This window comes from Bufo gargarizans, chromosome 2 (genome assembly GCF_014858855.1).
Source record: "Bufo gargarizans isolate SCDJY-AF-19 chromosome 2, ASM1485885v1, whole genome shotgun sequence".
Taxonomy (NCBI): Eukaryota; Metazoa; Chordata; class Amphibia; order Anura; family Bufonidae; genus Bufo; species Bufo gargarizans.
In genome coordinates, this window is record NC_058081.1 from 707,636,223 (window position 1) to 707,654,536 (window position 18,314).

Below are 18,314 nucleotides of genomic sequence, written 5' to 3' on the forward strand. Positions count from 1 at the left end.
ATCTAAGAAACTACAACCCTCAAGGTATTCAAAACTGATTTTGCAAACTTTGTTAACCCTTTAGGTGTTGCACAATATTTAATGGAAAATAGAGATTCAATTTCAAAATTTCATTTTTTTTGCAGATTTTCCATTTTAATATTTTTTTTCCAGTTACAAAGCAAGGGTTAACAGCCAAACAAAACTCATTATTTATGGCCCTGATTCTGTAGTTTACAGAAACACCCCATATGTGGTCGTAAACTGCTGTACGGGCACACGGCAGGGCGCAGAAGGAAAGGTATGCCATACGGTTTTTTGAAGGTAGATTTTGCTGAACTGGTTTATTTACATGATGTCCCATTTGAAGCCCCCCTGATGCACCCCTAGAGTAGAAACTCCAAAAAAGTGACCCCATTTTAGAAACTACAGGATAGGGTGGCAGTTTTGTTGGTACTAGTTTAGGGTACATATGATTTTTGGTTGCTCTATATTACACTTTTTGTGCGGGAAGGTTAACAAAAAATAGCTTTTTTGGCACCGTTTTCTTTTGTTATTTACAACATTCACCTGACAGGTTAGATAATGTGGTAATTTTATAGAGCAGGTTGTCACGGATGCGGTGACACCTAATATGTATACAATTCTTTTTATTTATGCAAGTTTAACACAATTAATTCATTTTTAAAACAAAAAAAAGTTTGTGTCTCCATAGTCTAAGAGCCATAGTTTTTTCAGTTTTTGGGCGATTATCTTAAGTAGGGTCTCATTTTTTGCAGGATGAGATGACGGTTTGATTGGCACTATTTTGGGGTTAATATGACTTTTTGATTGCTTGCTATTACACTTTTTGTGACGTAAGATGACAAAAAATTGCTTTTTTTACACTGTTTTTATTTTTATTTTTTTACGGTGGTCACCTGAGGGGTTAGGTCATGTGATATTTTTATAGAGCCGGTCAATATGGACGCGGCAATACCTAATATTTATACTTTTTTTTTATTTATGTAAGTTTTACACAATAAATTCATTTTTAAAACCCCAAAAAGTTTTAGTGTCTCCATAGTCTAAGAGCCATAGTTTTTTCAGTTTTTAGGTGATTATCTTAAGTAGGGTCTAATTTTTTGCAGGATGAGATGTTGGTTTGATTGGCACTATTTTGGGGTGCATATGACTTTTTGATTGCTTGCTATTACACTTTTTGTGACGTAAGATGACAAAAAATGGCTTTTTTTACACTGTCTTTATTTTTATTTTTTTACGGTGGTCATCTGAGGGGTTAGGTCATGTGATATTTTTATAGAGCCGGTCGATATGGACGCGGCAATACCTAATATGTATACTTTTTTTTTTTATTCATGTAAGTTTTACACAATGATTTCATTTTTGAAACAAACAAAATCATGTTTTAGTGTTTCCATAGTCTAAGAGCCATAGTTTTTTCAGTTTTAGGGAGATTATCTTGGGTAGGGTACGATTTTTGCGGGGTGAGATAACGGTTTGATTGCTAAAATTTTGGCGTACATGCGACTTTGACTTGATCACTTTTATTACCTTTTTTGGGAAGTAAGGTGGGCAAAATTTCAATTTCATCAGTTTTTTATTTTTTATTTTTATGGCGTTCACCGTTCGGGTAAAGTAACATGACCGTTTTATAGATCAGGTCGGTACGGACGCGGCGATACCAAACATGTGTAGGGAATTTTATTTTTTTCATATTTAATCAGTGATAAATTTGTTTTTTGATTTTTACTTTATTTATTTTTTACCCAGACCCACTTGGTTCTTGAAGATCCAGTGGGTCTGATGTCTGTACAATACAATACAGTACACTATATAGGGTAATGTACTGTATTTTGCTTACACTTTGTCTGAACAGATCTATGCCTTTAGCACATATCTGTTCAGAACCATGGACAGCAGGATGCCTGAGAAGGCGTCCTGTTGCCATGGGAACCTTCCCCATCTGCTCAGTAGTGGCCAGAACTGCGCAGACGGGGAAGTGTAAGGAGGCCCCCGATGGGAGAGGGAGGGAGCTCCCTGAGCTGTTAACCTTTTCCATACAACGGTCCGTACGGACCGCGGTATGGAAATGGTTAAATGGCTGACTTTACACAGATGTAAGCCGTTTAAGCCAGGGTGTTAGCAATGTGCTGACAGCCTGGTATACCCACTGTCCATCAACAATTATTCAAGGGGAGGCGGGCGGGGGATCGCGATCCCGCCTGCCGCATTGCCCGCCTTCCACACCGCCAGCACCGCCCGCAACTTTCCCCCTGCACCTCCCACCGGGCTCAAATCACTCAGGGGTACAGGGGGGGGGGGATACAGGTATATTTTTGGAATGCTAACTTTTCTGCTCAGAAACTGCAGAAATCGCAGCAAACCGCAGGTCTGAATTGACCTGCGGTTTGCCACGATCGCCGACATAGGGGGGTCACGGGACGGGAATGATTTGAGCCGGCACCGGGTTCCGATCACTGCCAGCCGCACGGCAGTGATCGAAAATACACAGGGCGTACATGTACGCCCTGTGTCCTTAAGAGGTTAAAGACCTACATCATTTTTAAAGACCTATGACACTTTACAATCAACTAAAGTTTAATAAGTTTTTAACTAATAAATAATTTAACATTTAACTATTTTAGTTTAATCATTTTAAAGTTTTTAAGAAATATAAAGGATGATTACATTATTGTATTTAATGAATGAGAATCCAATCAGGTTATATGTAATTACTAGGAATGTATAGAGTTATGCATATATAAGAATGTATGGAATGGAGACAGTATGTGACTGTGAGTGAGATAAGCCAAAAAACGCAATTTGGAGAAAAAGACGCAACAAAAACGCATCGTAAACGCATATGTGTGTAGCAGTTGGTAATGCCTGCGATAACAAAGTGTGTGGGTTTGGTACAATGACCTTATTGATCTCACTAAGCTCATGAACCATCCTGTATGTTACTGGTTGTCCCTTTACTGGTTTCTTCTTAACTGGGAACAGGGGTGTATGTGCTGGTGAACTGAGCCTTACTAAGACACCCTTTCTCTCATATTGTTTCACTTGTAAGGCTACTGACTGCTCTTGGGCATGACTCAAGGGGTACTGCTTAACACGGGGTGGTTGGCAACCTGGTTTGAGATGAACCATAAAAGGTGTAACATTAAGTTTCCCAATGTCTAACTGTGTGGATGCCCATAACTTGTCCGGGACAACTTTTAACTCCCCACAATCCTTGTAATGTAAATGGCATCCTATGTTGGGCTCTAGGCACAGGGCCATAACTTGACACAGAACCTCATTTGAGGCTCCTATATCTACCTGTGTGGTACCGTCCTCATTAAAATGAATATGTGCCCCCAGTGCCTGCAAAACATCAGTGCTAGGGATGAGCGAACCCGAACTGTATAGTTTGGGTTCGTACTGAATTTTGGGGTGTCCATGACACGGACCCGAACCCGAACATTTTAGTAAAAGTCCGAGTTCGGGTTCGGTGTTCGTCGTTTTCTTGGCGCTTTTTGAAAGGCTGCGAAGCAGCCAATCAACAAGCGTCATACTACTTGCCCCAAGAGGCCGTCACAGCCATGCCTACTATTGGCATGGCTGTGTTGGCCAGTGCAGCATGTGACCCAGCCTCTATTTAAGCTGGAGTCACATAGCGCCGCCCGTCACTCTGCTCTGATCAGTGTAGGGAGAGGTTGCAGCTGTGACTGTTAGGGCGAGATTAGGCAGTGATTAACTCCTCCAAAAGACTTCATTCAGAGATCGATCTGCAGCTGTGGATGATTGAACTGCTGCTATTCAATTGCTGACTGTTTTTAGGCTGCCCAGAGCGTTTTTCAGTCACTTTTTTCTGGGGTGATCGGCGGCCATTTTGTGTCTTGTGGTGCGCCAAGTCCATTTAACCATCAATAGTGTGGTTATTTTTTTGCTATATCCTACATCAGGGGCAAGCTGTCACCAAGTCCATTTAACCATCAATAGTGTGGTTATTTTTTGGCTATATCCTACATCAGAGGCAAGCTGCCACCAAGTCCATTTAACCATCAATAGTGTGGTTGGCTGTGCACAGGGGCTTGGCTGTGCTTGCTATTTTATTGAGGGGTGAAATACAATTGCCAAAATAGCAGTACCCTAAATCTGGTGTTTCAGCTGTGGCCAGCCAATTGTAATACTGTCTGCTGTCTGGCAAAGGATATATTTTTGTTCTGGGTTGAAATACAATTCCCAACTTAGCAATTTCCTAAATTAGTGGTTTCTGCTGTATCAGGCCTACTTTAAATCTATTCATCAAAAGGGTATATTAGATTGAAGGTGCAGATAGGGTCATTCTCAATAACTTCACACACACGCTACTGTGCATTTCCAAGTCTAAGTCTGTCTGTAAACGTATACCTGTCACCCAGCGCCTAAATAATAGGCCTCAAATTTATATTCAGCTAAATCTGTCATTACTGCTGTGCCTGTATTAGTGTAATACGGTACCTAAATAGATAGCCAGATAGTGTTAGGTGTCTGTAAAAAAAGGCCTGAATTTGAATTCAAAACATTGGGCCAAATAATATTTTTGTTATTGTGGTGAACGGTAACAATGAGGAAAACATCTAGTAAGGGACGCGGACATGGTCTTGGTGGTGTTAGTGGACCCTCTGGTGCTGGGAGAGGACGTGGCCGTTCTGCCACAGCCACACGTCCTAGTGTACCAACTACCTCAGGTCCCAGTAGCCGCCAGAATTTACAGCGATATTTGGTGGCGTCCAATGCCGTTCTAAGGATGGTAAGGCCTGAGCAGGTACAGGCATTAGTCAATTGGGTGGCCGACAGTGGATCCAGCACGTTCACATTATCTCCCACCCAGTCTTCTGCAGAAAGCGCAAAGATGGCGCCTGAAAACCAAGCCCATCAATCTGTCACATCACCCCCATGCATACCAGGGAAACTGTCTGAGCCTCAATTTATGCAGCAGTTTCTTATGCTGTTTGAAGTCTCTGCTGGCAGGGTTTCCCAAGGGCATCCACCTAGCCCTTCCCCAGCGGTGGAAGACATAGAATGCACTGACGTACAACCACTTATGTTTCCTGATGATGAGGACATGGGAATACCACCTCAGCACGTCTCTGATGATGACGAAACACAGGTGCCAACTGCTGCGTCTTTCTGCAGTGTGCAGACTGAACAGGAGGTCAGGGATCAAGACTGGGTGGTAGACGATGCAGGGGACGATGAGGTCCTAGACCCCACATAGAATAAAGGTCGTGCCACTGACTTTCACAGTTCGGAGGAAGAGGCAGTGGTGAGACCGAGCCAACAGCGTAGCAAAAGAGGGAGCAGTGGGCAAAAGCAGAACACCCGCCGCCAAGAGACTCCGCCTGCTACTGACCGCCGCCATCTGGGACCGAGCACCCCAAAGGCAGCTTCAAGGAGTTCCCTGGCATGGCACTTCTTCAAACAATGTGCTGACGACAAGACCCGAGTGGTTTGCACGCTGTGCCATCAGAGCCTGAAGCGAGGCATTAACGTTCTGAACCTTAGCACAACCTGCATGACCAGGCACCTGCATGCAAAGCATGAACTGCAGTAGAGTAAACACCTTAAAACCAAGGAAGTCACTCAGGCTCCCCCTGCTACATCTTCTGCTGCTGCCGCCTCGGCCTCTTCTGCTGCTGCCGCCTCGGCCAATTCTGCTGCTGCCGCCTCGGCCTCTTCCTCCGCCTCTGGAGGAAAGTTGGCACCTGCCGCCCAGCAAACAGGGGATGTACCACCAACACCATCACCTCCGTCACCAAGCATCTCAACCATGTCACACGGCAGCGTTCAGCTCTCCATCTCACAAACATTTGAGAGAAAGCATAAATTCCCACCTAGCCACCCTCGATCCCTGGCCCTGAATGCCAGCATTTCTAAACTTCTGGCCTATGAAATGCTGTCATTTAGGCTGGTGGACACAGACAGCTTCAAACAGCTCATGTCGCTTGCTGTCCCACAGTATGTTGTTCCCAGCCGCCACTACTTCTCCAAGAGAGCCGTGCCTTCCCTGCACAACCAAGTATCCGATAAAATCAAGTGTGCACTGCGCAACGCTATCTGTAGCAAGGTCCACCTAACCACAGATACGTGGACCAGTAAGCACGGCCAGGGACGATATATCTCCCTAACTGCACACTGGGTAAATGTAGTGGCAGCTGGGCCCCAGGCGGAGAGCTGTTTGGCGCACGTCCTTCCGCCGCCAAGGATTGCAGGGCAACATTCTTTGCCTCCTTTTGCCACCTCCTCCTTCTCGGCTTCCTCCTCCTCTTCTTCCACCTGCTCATCCAGTCAGCCACACACCTTCTCCACCAACTTCAGCACAGCCCGGGGTAAACGTCAGCAGGCCATTCTGAAACTCATATGTTTGGGGGACAGGCCCCACACTGCACAGGAGTTGTGGCGGGGTATAGAACAACAGACCGACGAGTGGTTGCTGCCGGTGAGCCTCAAGCCCGGCCTGGTGGTGTGCGATAATGGGCGAAATCTCGTTGCAGCTCTGGGACTTGCCGGTTTGACGCACATCCCTTGCCTGGCGCATGTGCTGAATTTGGTGGTGCAGAAGTTCATTCACAACTACCCCGACATGTCAGAGCTGCTGCATAAAGTGCGGGCCGTCTGTTCGTGCTTCCGGCGTTCACATCCTGCCGCTGCTCGCCTGTCTGCGCTACAGCGTAACTTCGGCCTTCCCGCTCACCGCCTCATATGCGACGTGCCCACCAGGTGGAACTCCACCTTGCACATGCTGGACAGACTGTGCGAGCAGCAGCAGGCCATAGTGGAGTTTCAGCTGCAGCACGCATGGGTCAGTCGCACTGCGGAACAGCACCACTTCACCACCAATGACTGGGCCTCCATGCGAGACCTGTGTGCCCTGTTGCGCTGTTTTGAGTACTCCACCAACATGGCCAGTGACGATGACGCCGTTATCAGCGTTACAATACCACTTCTATGTTTCCTTGAGAAAACACTTAGGGCGATGATGGAAGAGGAGGTGGCCCAGGAGGAGGAAGAGGGGTCATTTTTAGCACTTTCAGGCCAGTCTCTTCGAAGTGACTCAGAGGGAGGTTTTTGGCAACAGCAGAGGCCAGGTACAAATGTGGCCAGCCAGGGCCCACTACTGGAGGACGAGGAGGACGAGGATGAGGAGGAGGTGGAGGAGGACGAGGATGAAGCATGGTCACAGCGGGGTGGCACCCAACGCAGCTCGGGCCCATCACTGGTGCGTGGCTGGGGGAAAAGGCAGGACGATGACGATACGCCTCCCACAGAGGACAGCTTGACCTTACCCGTGGGCAGCCTGGCACACATGAGCGACTACATGCTGCAGTGCCTGCGCAACGACAGCAGAGTTGCCCACATTTTAACGTGTGCGGACTACTGGGTTGCCACCCTGCTGGATCCCTGGTACAAAGACAATGTGCCCACCTTACTTCCTGCACTGGAGCGTGATAGGAAGATGCGCGAGTACAAGCGCATGTTGGTAGACGCGCTACTGAGAGCATTCCCAAATGTCACAGGGGAACAAGTGGAAGCCCAAGGCCAAGACAGAGGAGGAGCAAGAGGTCGCCAAGGCAGCTGTGTCACGGCCAGCTCGTCTGAGTACAGGGTTAGCATGGCAGAGATGTGGAAAACTTTTGTCAACACGCCACAGCTAACTGCACCACCACCTGATACGCACGTGTTAGCAGGAGGCAACATTTCACTAACATGGTGGAACAGTACATGTGCACACCCCTCCACGTACTGACTGATGGTTCGGCCCCATTCAACTTCTGGGTCTCTAAATTGTCCACGTGGCCAGAGCTAGCCTTTTATGCCTTGGAGGTGCTGGCCTGCCCGACGGCCAGCGTTTTGTCTGAACGTGTATTCAGCACGGCAGGGGGCGTCATTACAGACAAACGCAGCCGCCTGTCTACAGCCAATGTGGACAAGCTGACGTTCATAAAAATGAACCAGGCATGGATCCCACAGGCCCTGTCCGTCCCTTGTCCAGATTAGACATTAACTACCTCCCCATAACCATATATTATTGGACTCCAGGGCACTTCCTCATTCAATCCTATTTTTATTTTCATTTTTCCATTATATTGCGAGGCTACCCAAAGTTGAATGAACCTCTCCTCTGTCTGGGTGCCGGGGCGTAAATATATGCCAATGGACTGTTCCAATGTTGGCTGACGTGAAGCCTGATTCTCTGCTATGACATGCAGACTAATTCTCTGCTGACATGAAGCCAGATTCTCTGTTACGGGACCTCTCTCCTCTGCCTGGGTGCTGGGCCTAAATATATGCCAATGGACTGTTGCAGTGGAGGCTGACGTGAAGCCTGATTCTCTGCTATGACATGCAGACTGATTGTCTGCTGACATGAAGCCAGATTCTCTGTTACGGGACCTCTCTCCTCTGCCTGGGTGCTGGGCCTAAATATAAGCCAATGGTCTGTTGCCGGGGGGGGGCTGACGTGAAGCCTGTTTCTCTGCTATGACATGCAGACTAATTCTCTGCTGACATGAAGCCAGATACTCTGTTAGGGGACCTCTCTCCTCTGCCTGGGTGCAGGGCCTAAATATATGCCAATGGACTGTTGCAGTGGTGGCTGACGTGAAGCCTGATTCTCTGCTATGACATGCAGACTGATTCTCTGCTGACATGAAGCCAGATTCTCTGTTACGGGACCTCTCTCCTCTGCCTGGGTGCTGGGCCTAAATATCTGACAATGGACTGTTGCAGTGGTGGCTGACGTGAAGCCTGATTCTCTGCTATGACATGCAGACTGATTCTCTGCTGACATGAAGCCAGATTCTCTGTTACGGGACCTCTCTCCTCTGCCTGGGTGCTGGGCCTAAATATATGACAATGGACTGTTTCAGTGGTGGCTGACGTGAAGCCTGATTCTCTGCTATGACATGCAGACTGATTCTCTGCTGACATGAAGACAGATTCTCTGTTACGGGACCTCTCTCCTCTGCCTGGGTGCTGGGCCTAAATATATGCCAATGAACTGTTACAGTGGTGGCTGACGTGAAGCCTGATTCTCTGCTATGACATGCAGACTGATTCTCTGCTGACATGAAGCCAGATTCTCTGTTACAGGACCTCTCTCCTCTGCCTGGGTGTTGGGCCTAAATATATGACAATGGACTGTTGCAGTGGTGGCTGACGTGAAGCCTGATTCTCTGCTATGACATGCAGACTGATTCTCTGCTGACATGAAGCCAGATTCTCTGTTACGGGACCTCTCTCCTCTGCCTGGGTGCTGGGCCTAAATATATGCCAATGGACTGTTGCAGTGGTGGCTGACATGAAGCCTGATTCTCTGCTATGACATGCAGACTGATTCTCTGCTGACATGAAGCCAGATTCTCTGTTACAGGACCTCTCTCCTCTGCCTGGGTGTTGGGCCTAAATATATGACAATGGACTGTTGCAGTGGTGGCTGACGTGAAGCCTGATTCTCTGTTATGACATGCAGACTGATTCTCTGCTGACATGAAGCCAGATTCTCTGTTACGGGACCTCTCTCCTCTGCCTGGGTGCTGGGCCTAAATATATGCCAATGGACTGTTGCAGTGGTGGCTGACGTGAAGCCTGATTCTCTGCTATGACATGCAGACTGATTCTCTGCTGACATGAAGCCAGATTCTCTGTTACGGGACCTCTCTCCTCTGCCTGTGTGCTGGGCCTAAATATATGCCAATGGACTGTTGCAGTGGTGGCTGACGTGAAGCCTGATTCTCTGCTATGACATGCAGACTGATTCTCTGCTGACATGAAGCCAGATTCTCTGTTACGGGACCTCTCTCCTCTGCCTGGGTGCTAGGCCTAAATATATGGCAATGGACTGTTGCAGTGGTGGCTGACGTGAAGCCTGATTCTCTGCTATGACATGCAGACTAATTCTCTGCTGACATGAAGCCAGATTCTCTGCTACGGGACCTCTCTCCTCTGCCTGGGTGCTGGGCCTAAATATATGCCAATGGACTGTTGCTGTGGTGGCTGACATCAGGCCTGATTCTCTGCTATGACATGCAGACTGATTCTCTGCTGACATGAAGCCAGATTCTCTGTTACGGGACCTCTCTCCTCTGCCTGGGTGCCGGGGCATAAATATCTGAGAATGGACTGTTCCAGTGGTGGGTGACGTGAAGCCAGATTCTCTGCTATGGGACCTCTCTCCAATTGATATTGGTTAATTTTTATTTATTTTATTTTTATTTTTATTCATTTCCCTATCCACATTTGTTTGCAGGGGATTTACCTACATGTCGCTGCCTTTTGCAGCCCTCTAGCCCTTTCCTGGGCTGTTTTACAGCCTTTTTAGTGCCGAAAAGTTCGGATCCCCATTGACTTTAATGGGGTTCGGGACAAAGTTCGGATCGGGTTCGGATCCCGAACCCGAACATTTCCGGGAAGTTCGGCCGAACTTCTCGAACCCGAACATCCAGTCTTCCAGACTTCAAGGTCAACCATTCTAAATCCGAAATATTAAATATTTCATTCCCTGAAGCACGAGCAGCTTCCCTCCGGTCCCACCTTCCCTTCCACTGGACCAAAGGCCCCTTAAAATATCTTGGGATATTAATACCTAATAACCTAGAGGAATTATTTGCATGTAACTTCACTCCCCTCAAAAGCGACACTTCACGACTACTACAAAAATACAACCTGCCATACTTATCCTGGATGGGTAGAAAGAGCGTGATCAAAGCCTATATTTTCCCTAAGATCCTGTATGTAATGCAAATGGTCCCGATCCACTTGCCGAAAACATTTTTCCAGGAGATTAGGAGACTTTTTTCACAGTTCTTATGGAACGGTAGGCGATCTAGACTTTCCCACTTAATTAGACATAAACTTAGGGGTGGGTTGGGCCTCCCGGACGTGGCAAAGTACTACCAGGCAATGCAGCTAAACAGATGGCTAGAATCCGTTGACCCTAAGAGACGACCGGATGTGTATGACCTAATGCAACAAAATGTGGGACCTATGCTCCAGAGACTCGTCTGGCTGCCCGAAACAAATTTAGGTAAGAACAAGGATCTCGACCCCTTATTGAAAGGGATCAGAGAGACTTGGAGAGAACTAAATAATACATTAGCTCCTAACCCATCTCCACTGTTGCCAGCAAACCTCATTCCCGACTTATTAGGTAAGAGTAGTGATATTCACCCCGAAATATGGGCCTCCTTGACTCAAACTAGAATAGGTGACTTATCTCTGAACACTGAAGAGACCATTTTGAGCAAAATACCGGAGCGAATTAAAGACTCGCCGGGTTTCTTTCTAACGAGAGCATACTTAGGTGCTGTGTGCGGTGGACTGGGAAAGAGGTGCACACCAGGTAGATCTTTAACCGATTTTGAAAAAGCAATACTCTCCCCCCTCCCTAACCAGAGGAGGATCGCATCACTCTATACCTTGGTGGGAGCCGAGCATTTTCACATGGAACTTCACCGTGTATACGCCTACAAGAAAACCACTTCAAGCTTCTTACCAGATGGTATAGAACTCCAGAGTTCTTACATAGATGTGGTGTGGCCCCTGATCGACTGTGCTGGAGATGTGGCAAAGGCACAGGCTCACTGTCTCATATTTGGTGGTCGTGCCCACTGATCATACCATTCTGGGATAACATCACCAAGATAATTAAAAAAGTTACCACCCCTGAGTTCAAGCTCACTGCGGAAATGGTTTTCTTCTCCCTGCCAACTGACACATATAGGCCATCAAAGCATAACTTAGTGACCCATCTCATTTCGGCAGCTAAGGCCATTATCCCTCTTCATTGGAGAGATACCAGCACCCCTTCCATACAGGAGTGGGAGGCCAAAGTAAATCTAATATCCCAATTCGAAGAAATGACAAGTTGGATCAACAGAAACCACGAGAGATATCTAAAAACTTGGCAACCTTGGAAGAAACTGAATGAGGGTGGGCGAGGTGCCTCGCTCTAGTGCTTATGCTGAGAGTAGGTCTGGAGACAAAGACCAGTGAGTGACCAACAGGGAAAACAGCTGCAAGTTGTTCAAGGATATTGACGGACTCAATTGTATTAGGCTTCGATGTACTCACCCTCCCCCCCCCCCTCCCCTCTTCAGTTTTTCTCCTCTCTTCATCTTTCTTCTTTTCTTTTCCTTCTATCCTTTTCTTTTTCTTTGTCTTCTATTCATATTATTTCTTCATGCCATTGTCCAGGCCTTTACTGCATGAATGTAATGTATGACATTCGCATTGCCATATTGCCAGGATGCCTCTAATTAGTCAAGGTTGTTCAAATGACTATGATATTGTTATGCAATATTTAAAATGCCATGCCTGGATTTTGTATCCCTCCTTATGTGGAGGTAAATGATTGTCTACTGGATACTTATGTTTATATTTCTATTGAAAATTCTGAAAATAAAGAATTTATAAAAAAAAAAAAAAAGCGCCATTTACTCCAAAATGATACCAATGAAAAATACAAGTTGTCCCTCAAAAATCAAGCCCTCACACAACTCCATAGAAAAAGAAAAAAATAAGTCATGGGTCTTGTGAAGTGGCAATGCAAAATCATTTTTTTGGTTAATAAAAGGGGTTTTATTGAAAAAAAAAGTAGTAAAACGTAAAAAAAATTATAAGTATTTAGTATCACTGTAATTGTACTGACCCAGAGAATAAAGATATTATGTTATTTGTACCGAAAAATGAACGCCGTAAAATTTATAATGTAAAAACGCAGTGGCAGTATTGCTATTTTCCCCCATCTCCCTCTCAGAAAGAGTTAATAAAAGTTAATCAAAAAGTTATGTGTACCCCAAAATGGTGCCATTAAAAACTACAACTTGTCCCGTAAAAAACAAGCCCTCATAAAGCTATATAGACGAAAAAATAAAAAAGTTATAGCTCTTGGAACGAGACCATGAAAAAAGGAAGAAAAACGCTTGGTCATAAAGGCCCAAACAGGCTTGGTCACTAAGGGGTTAAGTCACAAAGACTTTATTGCGAATGAGACACATCACAATCAGATCAGTAGATCAATTCCACGACAATATAGACTGATTGTGATCTGATTGGTCAGAGATTGGTCAGTGTCAAAGATCCCAGATCGCTTTTTAATGAATCAATAAAAATAGATAAAAACAAAGTCAGCAATCATTTTATTTTCATCAGACACATCTCAAACTTTCAATTTTGATGATTGCTAATAAGACACACATGGGATGGTTTACTTGTTTTAGCCAACTTTGGGGAAATCCTGTGGAAGGACACATCTCTTTCTGTCAGGTAGGAGCACATAGTTGGGTTTACATGCACAGCCTTTCATACAGGCCATTTTAAGGCATCGTGGGGGAGATAAAACACCAATGCAGTTATTGGCACAATTAGAATATGTTGTGTTCCCCCTGCAGAGTCTGCACCTATTCTTTCCCACACATTCACCCCAGCTATTTTCTACAGTGCCCTTTGGGCAGAAACAACCTGAAACACACTTTTCAATGCATATAGGATTCGGGTTATCGCAGGTTGGTGGACAGGCGGTTCCACAAGGATTATATACTTTGCCATCTGTACAGTCTGCAAAAGAAGAATAAAGAACAAGTTATAAGAATGCCTGGGATTAGGAAAACATGGCTGCTTTCTTCCAAAAGTGTAGTGCCACGCCTTTCCAGAGGATGCTTGTAGTATCAGCTCTATTCCATGGACAGGAGGGGGCGCTGTTTCTTAAAGCAGCCTTTGTTTTATAGTATCAGTCGGACCCTTGGCTATTGATGTGCAGCTTAGGGACCCCGTCAGTGGCTCTTTTTCTTTCATTTACACACTCTTCCGACCCTGGTGTAAATTAGGTGGGATTGGAAAACCCCTTTTAAGTAGTCAAAAAAACTAAACAATAAACTAATAAAATAATGTGGGTGATAACGGCAAACAATGTACAATATGCACATATGCCGAATTGCTATGGAAGTGTCCAAAGAGCAAGGATCGTCCCATTGCATTCCTTTATCTGGCAAAAAAGGGCCAGTCCAGATATATAAACCAAGGAATCCAGGAATAGTGTGAGGCCTGGGCTGATAGCATTGCTCCGAGACACCAGAGGTGTGAGACCACTAGGTACGGATAGTTAATCGAGTCACATCCTTCAGTAGAAAGTTCTTATTTTAATAAAGATCTTTACAAAGAAAGATGTTTCTTATACAATGATTCATAAAAGGTAAGACCAAACCAACTATCCATACCTAGTGATGTAATTCACCTGCGTGTGCTAGGGAAGCAGTAAAGACCGCTCATTAGTGCTGGTGACGTCACCGGGCTCACTGCTAGGTGGAAGTCTCTGCCTAGGATACCCATAGTGAGACCCGATACCTCACCGGAGGAAAAAAAAAGCCCTTGCCCTGCTCTATACACTGCAGGACAAGGGGAAACATTGGAGCGTGAAATACTCCGATGCTTCACTCATTCATGCTGAATGAATGAAGAAGGGGTTATGTCCGGGCTCAGCTCTGAACATGGACAACCCTTTAAACTAAACTGTAGAAGATTTATTCTTGTTCTTTGGACACTTTCATTGACTCAGTATAGTACAATATAGTTTAGTATTATACACTGGTTGCCTTTATCCCACCTGTTGTTTTGTGAGAACGAGTTAATGGTTTATTGGTATATTACAATGTCACCACTAATAGAAAGTCTCATTGGGAATGATGGATTAAATTTCAAGAAACAACAATTCTGAGCCCATTTTGAGGCCGGAGCAGCAGCTGTCACTTTGACTAATGGACTGTTACCCGGGGACTATAGATTCGATATAGAGAAAGTAAAATCTAATACTCATAGTAACAAATCCTTACCATCTATTGATTGTGCTGTTACCAGAGCAAGGAGCACACCTGCAAAATGAAAATAAAAATGCTAAGTTCATGTAAAGAAAAATTCAAAGAACATATGGAACGTGAGGAGTTTCTAAGAAACCGGTACCTAGTGCTGTCAGCAGTCCAACAAGATGAAGGGTATGAGAGGGACTACTGAGGTAGGAGATGCAATGGGGTCTGGTCACCACAGGGATCCTCGTTAAAAGTTGGCAAATTACCCATAATGCTATGTCCCTGCCTCACCTTCAATAATAATTTGGAAGTATCTGTCTTCTAATGAGCAGACAGAAGAGATGAGACTACTGAATACTTTCATTGCCCACCAAGGACCAGACGTTGACTGTACCACTGCCTGTAAGGATGCAAACATTTTACTAGAAATTTTGAGCGACTATGGTCTGTTACTGGAAGATTTATGTTTCTCTTATAGCAGATGGCAATGACTTAAGGGATGTCACTATATGTTCCTACAATATAGTGAGTTTCACCAATCGGACATGATTTTGTGGGTTCCACCTTTTGAGGACAATCCACTTGGTGGCACTGCTGTATTCCTTGCTGGTCCTGGCTAGTACTAAGGAAGATTCATCAGCTTCAGAAACATAGAGAGGTAAAGGTTTAGTTGTATGTAGCTGATTGGTATCATATAGTTCAGCAGATAAATTGTACTTGAGATTGTGCTGAGACTTCCTGCTCTGAAAGGGAGAGAAAGAGCTGCTAGAGTCTGAAAACTAAACTGTTCATTGATTATCTACAGAGACCCGAGTGACAATGATATACAAGTAAAATAAAAAGTAAAAACCAATGCTTTTACTTGGGGATGTAATTTGCAGTAAGAACCAATATATATAAGTATACAAACATATCATATGTGCAACTCACCTAGGGATATCAGCAGCAATGTGATTGTTCGTGTCATGTTTAACTGGGAGGTCTAACTTTTTTCCTGTAAATAATGAATTGAATTGATTAGAGTGATCAAACATTATCAGAGGTCTGCAAATATACTTATAGGATTCACACTTTGTCTGTTCTTGAACCAAGTTGCTTCCCCACTCCCAACACACACACCATGATGGCACATTTGAGTAAATCAGTTGGATATTTTCAAAGTATGACAACTTCATTTCAGATTGAAGTCACATCCACAATCTATTGATCAATGTGGGTGCAGCTTCTCTAATCTCTGGTGATCTGTAGGGGAAGCACAATGTGGTCGCTCAGTTTCCCTGCAGTGGCCACTTCAGGAGAAATCTGGTATTACATGTCAGCAATACAAAGAATATGCATCCATGTAACACATGGGCATGCTGAGTCCCCCATAACGAAGAAGACTCTATGTTAACCATATTCCCCAACTGATGGGACAAACCTTACAATGAAACAAGAAAAGACAAGTCAGCTATCAGCTCTGGTTGGCTTCAAACTGCTTTCCAGTGGGTGAAAAGATTTTAGGAAGGACTTTGCCTCCTCATTTGAAAGGCATCAGAAGAAAATAGTGAATAAGAATCAGCAATGGGAGCCTGATCCTGCTTTCTACTCTAAGAGTTGGTAGAACCAATCTCTGGATCCTTCGTATTGAAGTGCATGTAGAGGTATGAACCAGCCCCAAAGTGAGGCCCCTCTGTGATGTTAGTACATACCTATCATATTGGTGAAATAATATAATATCTTTTCTTCCAGATAAGAGTAGAAGCTTTGGTACATACCTGGATGATGCACTGTGTATTGTCTTCTGGTGATGCAGGGATACTACTGGTGTGCTATTATATATACATTGAGGGTATGGGTGTGTTCAGGATGTGTGATCGGTGACCTAGTTTTGGTGTATAATGTGTCATTGATGTCATTATGTAATATTCAATTATTTTACCAGGAATACATGAACATTATGATCTTAAGAGCTGGTGCAACTTTATGTAAATAATTAGAGTGAAGCAAAGCATCTGAAGCAGAATTTGGTCCAGAGTTTAGGAAAACTTTGATTTTAAATTAACCCCTTAACTACCCTGCCATTTTCCAATTTAAGGACCAGGCAATTTTTAGCAAATCTGACGTGTCACTGTATGTGGTAATAACTTTAATACGCTTTTACATATCCAGGCCATTCTGAGATTGTTTTCATTTTTATTTATAAAGAAAAATATATATTTACCCAAAAATTTGAAAATTTCCAAATTTCAATTTCCCTATAATAGATAGTGATACCTTCAAAATAGTAATTACTTTACATTCCCCATATGTCTACTTCATGTTTGAATCATTTTGAAAATGACACTTTATTTTTTAGAAGTTTAGAAGCAAATCTTAAAATTTTTAAGAACATTTTCAAACCCCAATTTTTTCATGACCAGTTCAGCTATGAAGTCACTTTCTGGGGCTTACATATTAGAAACCTCAAAAATTATAGAATAAGTGATCAATTATTAAAACATAACCTTTAATATGGTAAACATAGAAAATTGGCCGCACGATAATTGGATACAATAAATACAAAGAAGGAAGCAATGCGGAGGTTCACCACGTCGGTAATAATGGTACTAGCAGCCAAAACACATTAATGAAACAAGAGGTGCTCGGCGGCACCAAAAGGTAACCATGTGGTTCTACCGCTCTGATGAGATGCTCCTTGGTACAACGAATACCTAGCCGGTGTTAATAGATGTGAACTCCGTTGCTGAAGGCAGTTGTAAAACACAGGGTTAAGGGTGCTAGGTTTGCTGGCCCTAGTAATGCCCTAGGGACCTACAATGACCTAAGTGACCTGACCTCATGATACTATTATTATCATTGTTGCCATTAATGCCATATACCTTGCTAAAGCGCAGCTGCATATCAGGAGCTGCGCTATCCGACAGTGTCAGGGAATAGCGTCCTGATTGCCTGGCAACTGTTGCGTGATCTCGCGTGAACACACGAGATTGGAGGCCTAGTGACCTCCCCCTTTCTTCATGCGATCTGTCTTTTCGCGCATGCGCAGGCGCACCACATCTTCCGGGTCAGTTAGGAGTGTCCTAACCAAGCCCCGTTTTGAGGCCGGCTTCTTCTTTAAAAGGTGGCGGTTTTCTGCACTACCTCAGGCTACATCAGCCCATGTGCCACAAGTTTGTTAGTAGGAGAGGGGCTTAGCATCAGTTTTTCCCCCTATTATCCTACAGTTAGTCTGGCCACCCTTTTCCACATCAGGATTGTGGTCACACTTTGCCTCTGTGCAGACCACACATTAGATATTATTGTCAGTGTACCCTGCACAGCTTTAGCCCAAGCTCCCGTGTTTCCCCTGATGAGCTTTTTACTCATCCTTTCAGCGAAACATGCGTGTAGGGATCAGGCAGGCGAGGGCTTTCTAGGGCGCACAAATTCCATGGTTAGGTTCCTGGGTGTGACTGGTCACGGGGATCCGTGGTCAGGTCATTTAGGTCATTGTAGGTCCGTAGGGCATTACTAGGGCCAGCA

The 18,314-nt window shown here is 44.7% G+C and overlaps 1 long non-coding RNA gene across 2 annotated transcripts in view; it reads right to left on the reverse strand.

Moving 5' to 3' along the window:
* LOC122927071 overlaps nt 1–16,678 on the reverse strand; it is a 55,924-nt gene extending 39,246 nt beyond the window's left edge. The window contains exons 1-4 of one of the 2 annotated variants that reach the window (XR_006387751.1): nt 16,568–16,678; nt 15,741–15,804; nt 14,838–14,876; nt 13,450–13,566 (exon numbers count right to left, since the gene is read on the reverse strand). This is a non-coding gene — a long non-coding RNA (uncharacterized LOC122927071). Of the gene's footprint in view, nt 1–13,449; nt 13,567–14,837; nt 14,877–15,740; nt 15,805–16,567 lie in introns of those variants that run through there. The other variant, XR_006387752.1, reaches the window with a different exon arrangement.
* Nucleotides 16,679–18,314: the final 1,636 nt, after the last annotated feature.